Consider the following 6,992-nt stretch of genomic DNA (forward strand, 5'->3'; position numbering starts at 1 on the left):
GTAGGACTTCGATTTCATGCTCAGAAACACATCTTCTTAATAGATCATCTTGTCCGAGTTTGTGTGACCATCCCACAATCAATTTATAGGGCCTAGTCTTGATGAGAAGGCATGAAATTTAGGCTTTTTGCTTCAGGTGCCAAGGTTTGCAACCTCTATCCTCTATTTGTATTTGGATCTTGGCCATGTTTTTGGTTATGGCTAATATAACATATGTATCTTTATGGCATTGATGCCTTGGGTACATGTCATTAAAGGGAATGAAAATACTTACTTGTTTGCAGTATCTTCTACCTCTTGATTACTAATCTTTTTATTCTTGTGACCATTGTCTTTATGGCTAGCAAACCAACAATTCTCATAAGAAGTCTAGTATTACGTGCATGGGTAATCCTCTAGCTCTTGTGCAATAGAGATTATGCTTCCTAGAGAGTGTGAGTAGCTAGAGATCAAGCTAGATGTGAGAGTATGGTGATCACAAGTGCTTGGCAACATGAACTTTGGTTTGCAAATATTCAACATTCAAGGTGTGATCACCACTGATAGAGGAAAGGCAATTGCAATGCTAATGTCAGTGTGCTCAAATTAGGGTGAATCCCAAATAACAATGGGGGAGATGTAAGAGACAAAAGGTACACCCTCATACAAGAGAAGGATGAGGCACGTCAAAAAAGACAGAAGGTTTAGGCTCGATAGGTCAAAATTTTAGCCAAAATCAACTAGTTGAAATGCTTACTGGTGAAATGCAACCGCATGTACTATGGCATGCAAGGTAAGTACATTGCACATGTGCACATGGATGCATTGTTGTGTATGGTGTGCAAGACATCCCTATTGATGTTGTGGTGGGAGACAACTGCAATTAACAAAGACATTGCGATAAGGTTATAATGATGAGGAAAAGAGCAATGGCAAAGGGAAGGTAGGGCTGTAGTGATAAGGACAATGCGAAAGGGCTATAGTGATGGGGACAATGTGATAGTGTTGTATTGACAATGACATTTCTCTAATTGAATCCTCTCAAGTTCCGATTTTGAATGAAACATAGCATCATTCTAGGCCATGTCATTTCCAAGAATGGTATTACTTCAAAGACATTAAAATTTTGAGTCATCTTGGAGCTGCCACCCCCTAAAAACATCAAGGGTGTGCAATGCTTTCTCAAAAACACCAATTAGTGTAAATGCTTTTGTGCTTAGCTATGAAACAATTTCCATGTTGCTATACAAGCTCTTAGTAAGTTGGGAATGGAGTTAAGAGTGTCAATAAACAATGCTATGAGGCCCTTAAGAAGGAACTTATTTTATTCATCTATCTTCCAAACCCCAGACTAGGAACTTGCATTCCATGTGCACATGAATGTATGTAAATCAAAATTGGAGCAGTGCTTTGCTAGCCTAAAATGCAATATGGATTTTCCAATGAGCTTCATGAGCTGACAATTCACAAACATGGATATGAACTAATCCATGATAGAACACAAGGGGCTTGTCATTGTATACATTGTGAATAAGTTCCATCATTACTACACTAGCCAACCCCTTCACCTTCTTTATGAATCATCAAGCCTTAGTATACTTATCAAACAAACCATGTGCCACATGCCACATCACAAGATGGTCGTTGTCTCTCCTAGAATTCAATTTCAACATAGTTGTGAGGAATGGAAAGTAGCATTACATGGCTAACCATATGTCAAGAGTGATAACAAGTGGTGAGGGCCAATGGGGATCAGGGACAACCTTTCAAATTTCCAAATTTTTAATGCTAAAGTAACGGAGTTAATTACTCAAACTTGACTTAACTCCCTATTGGGTGGTCGACAATATTATAGATATCCAAAAGTATAGATTGCTTGATCAGATTCCCATGGGTAATCTTCCATACACAATCACCAAAAGATACATAATGGCCTACACCATCGAACTATTTAGTAGATAGAAGGCTTTTGATCAAAGTCTGTGCATGATGCACATTATGTAGAGTAAAAGAGCCGCTTGAAGGAATTTGTAGTTTGACATCCTCAATGCCAATAATATCTAATATCAAGTTTGTTGCATAGAACTTGTCATGCTGCGATATGACTAAAATCAATCCCTATGTAGGGTAACATAAAAGGAAGCCATTTAACCAAGCAACCAACATTGAGAATAGGTAGGCGAAGCATTGGTCAATTGAGAAGCATTAAGAGAGGAAGATGCTAAGATGTACTCATTAGCTGAATCAGTTGCATTATATTTATCTCTTCAATCTTTACACTAGACTTACTAGGAACAATGCTACAATCATCTGACTTTTCATGCACTTTTCCATGGGCTTTCCCTTTTCACTTATCATCACATATCTTATGACACTGCAGTTGAAGATGACCCTTCTTCCGGCAATAATGATATCTTAAAGAAGACCTACAAAGATGGAACTTAGTGCAAGAGTATGTGCAAGACTGAGACCTCTGTAAGTCTCTATCACAGTGGTCATTACCGCTCTTACCATCACATCTACCCCTAACAGTCAATGCATGAGAAGTACATGATTCATTCACATTCTTTCTATTTATTTTCTCTGTGAGTAAAGCACCCTCAAAATTCTAGAGTTTCAAGCCATCTTGAGGTATATTAGCACACATGGCTGTATGGAAAGTGTTCCATGACTCGAGAAGTGTTACAAGCAAGAATAATGGAAATAGACTATCCTTGAACTCCATGTCTTGTGAAGTCAACTGGTTGAAAAATCGAACGTGATTCATTTAAATTAGAGGATAAACTAGTCCCTTTCTTCATGCAAAGGTCCATAAGCTCTTTTGGCCAATATATCTACGATGTAGAACTTTGCTTGTCATAAAGATTGCATATATTTTCCCATAATTGCTAGGCATTATCCTCAAAAGGTGCAACAATGTTGAAGTAAACTTGTTTAGACAATGAGAGTATAAGGGTGGATTTACATAGCTCATCCAACTCATCCTAGTCATCCTTATCCATGCCTTTGGGCTTTACACTCTTAGTTTTCAAGGGTCTAACCTACTTCTTTTAAACCAATACTTGCTATGTCTACACATTCCAAGAGGTGAAATTTGTATTGTCAAGCCTCTACAATATTGAAAATAGCACTATCATTTGAAGAACTAGCCATAATGACAATATACCCATGCAAAATCTAAGAGAATGGACTGTTGTAAAAGGGTAAAATAGGAGGGAATACCAAAGTATAGAGCTGTCCACCAACTGCAAGCAATAGACTACCAACGTACAATGCTTGCTCTCCAAGACAATGCTAAAAGAAAGACAATAGTATATGTCAATCCAAGTATGGGTAGCAAACTCAAAATGTCATGTAGATACAATAGACATTCAAAGCATGAAGCTCAATGTTATATACTTGTTGTTCAAACCTTTATGATAGTAATAGACCTCTACAAAGTTGAGCTAATTAACCTCTAAACAATCCAAGTAGCATCCCAAAGCATGACCATACCATTTGGATACCAAGATAGAATCCATGAAGCATCAAACATATATTAGGGAATTTACTATTTGCTTTTCAAATTAGAACTTTTTTGTTCTATGTAAAACAATGAACCAAACTTTATATAGAATCAACTCCATGAGTACTCAAATCTATAGCTCTCCTTTATCTCTTTATTTCTATCTATAGAAAACTTGTATTTGATATCATAAGCAAAAATTATGGCCAAAATGTGAAAGTGCTATCAAGCTACTACTAAACTATCCACAACTTTTACAACATGCTCTATAACCACTAAAAAATGGATAGAATGGCTACTCCTTAGCTGAATAAGCTCTTACAAGGCTCAATTAAGCCCTAGAAATCTCGTTGACAAGCTGAGAGCAAGCTAGAACAAGCTAGGAGAAGAAAAGACTCAATATATACCTTGAGAGGAAGAAACAATGGCTACCATGAAACCTTGAGCTAAAGCTTTGAGTCCGAGCTAAAGCAAAGGATGAAGAAGCTCCTCAAACACTCACTCTAATACTAGTTGAAAGGTAGAGTCCAAGTTGAAGCATAATAGCAAAAGCAAGAGCTATGGTGGATGGAGCAAGAGAGAAAGATAGAGAGATATCGTATGTGGGAACTCCAACAGTCATAATGTGTGACTAGCCTTTTCTTATTCAATAGTCATTGAAAGAATAAAGAATACCATATGTTGGAACTCCAATAGTCACAACGTGTGGCTAACCTTCCCTTATTCAATTATTATTGAAAGAATAAAGAATAAAGTGATAGTTATGGGAGCCCACATTCTGTAGTGTATAGGTGTGTGGTCACGATTTGTGTAGTAAATATAGAGTGGTGTAGACACATACGCCTTTACCCCTACTAGTCCATAGAAATATTTATAGAAAGGATCACACCCATGATAGTCTTCTTCTTATCTTAGACTCACATACACTTCTTCAAATTGATCATGTACCTTCGAATTGCTTTGTCCCTTTTGTTTAGGCCTAAAAATGATGGTGCCATAGTGAGTTGTATTAGTGGTTTGTAGCTTAGTAATTGCCAATAAATTTTGATTTCAATACTCAAACAAAGAGATTTTGTCTCAAAATGATGGTGATGAGCCCTCTAGTAAACTATAACCTCTAATTTCTATTAGAATGATTCTACCCTATTTTGGAACCAAATGTTCAAGTCTGTCCAAAATAGGTTAGATCTCTGTTTTAGCCATGTTTCAACCTGTAAACCCTTGTAACCTGCAAATATCTTGTAATAGCATTGAAGTACCTATTGAGAGGATTGTAGGCACCTGCGGGGAAGGGGTATTAAACTTGCAATTGCCAAATTATTACTATAATATCCCTACAAGGCTCTGGTAATATATGTACATAGCCCCAACTTGTAATACTCTACTTTTGTGCCATGTTTATGCTTCTAATCCCTGTGGGTAATTGATTTACTACTATAGTGATGATTGAATTAGCCCCAATGTTCAAGTAGATGATATATTTGCACTTACAATTATTTTTTTGGGCTTTGGATCATGGGGGGTTAGCAAAGCACTTCTTGGGCCAGGATTGTGTAGCCCTTTAGGATCATAAATAGTAGGGAGGGTCACCTCTCTTTTGTCTTGCTATCTTGCATGGCATTCACTTTTTCCTCACACAGTATTGAACATGGCAAGGGTCATACTAGGCTAATCAAATAGTTATGAGATGTATGTGCCGGAAATAGCCATTTCAATCTTTCATGAAATACAAAAGGGTTGAAGTTGAAGAGATTAAATGCTTCGTGTAAGAGCGATTTGCTAGGATAATCAATGACTTACAAATTCATCTCTTACCTCTTTTACATTCGATAGTATCTCTTCAAATTTTCAAGAAAACCAATGATTGTTTGAAGCAAAGAAAAATGGACCAATGATGCTAAGAATTTCTAGATTAACAGGCACTCAGTAAGAGGCTAAGAAAGGTTATTTTGGCTACTAATTTGTATGAATCAAGCATTCAAATGAAGAAGTTGCATTTCAAGCATTGAAAGGCCAAATTCTTAAACCTCCAAGAAAATGTAATATGGCTCAACAATTGGATAGCAAGGAGGAATCAAGAATTTGAAACTTACCTCTACCAATATTTGCTGATGACTTGAAGCTTTGATTTCAGTGGCACAATGAGTGATCAACACTAATGAAGACTTCCTTTCTCCTAGACCTCCATACTCCAAGTTGCTTAAAATTACGAGATTAAGATTTTGGGAGCAAAATCCACAAATTAGGGTGACATTTGAAGGAAAAAAATCATCTCATAATGATTTCAAGCTTGAGTCTTACTGGATGCTTGTAATTGACTACTATAAGAGACTTCTCGTGACAAGATTGTATGCTTTTCTTCAAAATTTCTTTAATATTCAAGCAATACTTGAGAGTACCCTACTATCCATAGAGTTTAGATGAATAAGATGGTTCTAAATAAGAGGGGAAATGGTCAATCCATGATTAGTGACTAGCCTTGAGTGTAGAGGAGTGAAAATAGAATCAAAGATTCAAGAAGTCTTCAAGATCCTACAAGCTTTTACTAAGAATCCATGGCTACCCCTATTGAAAATCTTGGGAAGGAAAAGTATAATGCTCATGGAGTAGATAATGCCATCGAATAGCATTCACTGTAGAACATAAATGCTTGCAATGATTAGTACCAAGCCATACGACCACAAATAGATGAGAATAATGGACAATTCAGAGAATAATGGTTGATGTTCCCTATTCATTACAACTTGAAGGATGAAGCTTCTTGCTTAAAAATAGTAATATGTCCTTCAATGTGGTCAATAGAAGCTCTTCATGACCAATAGCAAAGCTTAGGATTCAACAATAACTAAATGATGCAGAAGAAGACATATTAATTACATATTAGACTTGTGTGTTAGTGCAAAATGTGCTAGTTTCTAGTAGGGAACTAGGACTTAGATCCAAGCCAGAATGGTAACCAAAATGCTTCATACGATGATAAAAAGAAAGGAGGATCAAGATGCTATTAAAGCCATAGAGGCTTTAGAAGAGAGAAATCAACAAGTTCCATCATAGAAGAGGCTTGAAGAGAAGATTTAAGGGAAAGGGAAAACCTTGCTCTGAAAAGTAGTGGAACATTTAGTCTCTTCCAACCTCCTATAACCTCATTTTTGACCCCAAGCTTTTAGGATTTTCTCTAGATTTGATGATGTCCAAATAAAATGGTATGATATCCATTTTGCTCTAGATCTTGTTCATATCCTTCAAGAAGAAATGCAAAAGAGACCTTCTCTAACTAGTTAATCTACTTCTAACCAGTAACAGAGAAAAGACACAGTAGTGAAAAATCATGGCATGTCATAGATCTAACTTCCATTGATCCCTTGACACAAGGTATCCATGACTACATAGAAGAAAGGTACAATAAATTATTTTTGGCACACATGCCAAGCTGGAGCTAATTGTAGGAAATCAACATTTGTCAAATGAATAGAAGGTTGTTACATTGGCATATTTTCCTTTTCATACT

Source organism: Lygodium microphyllum, chromosome 1 (assembly GCF_053477565.2).
Source record: "Lygodium microphyllum isolate KBCC chromosome 1, Lygodium_microphyllum_v1.1.10, whole genome shotgun sequence".
Taxonomy (NCBI): domain Eukaryota; kingdom Viridiplantae; phylum Streptophyta; class Polypodiopsida; order Schizaeales; family Lygodiaceae; genus Lygodium; species Lygodium microphyllum.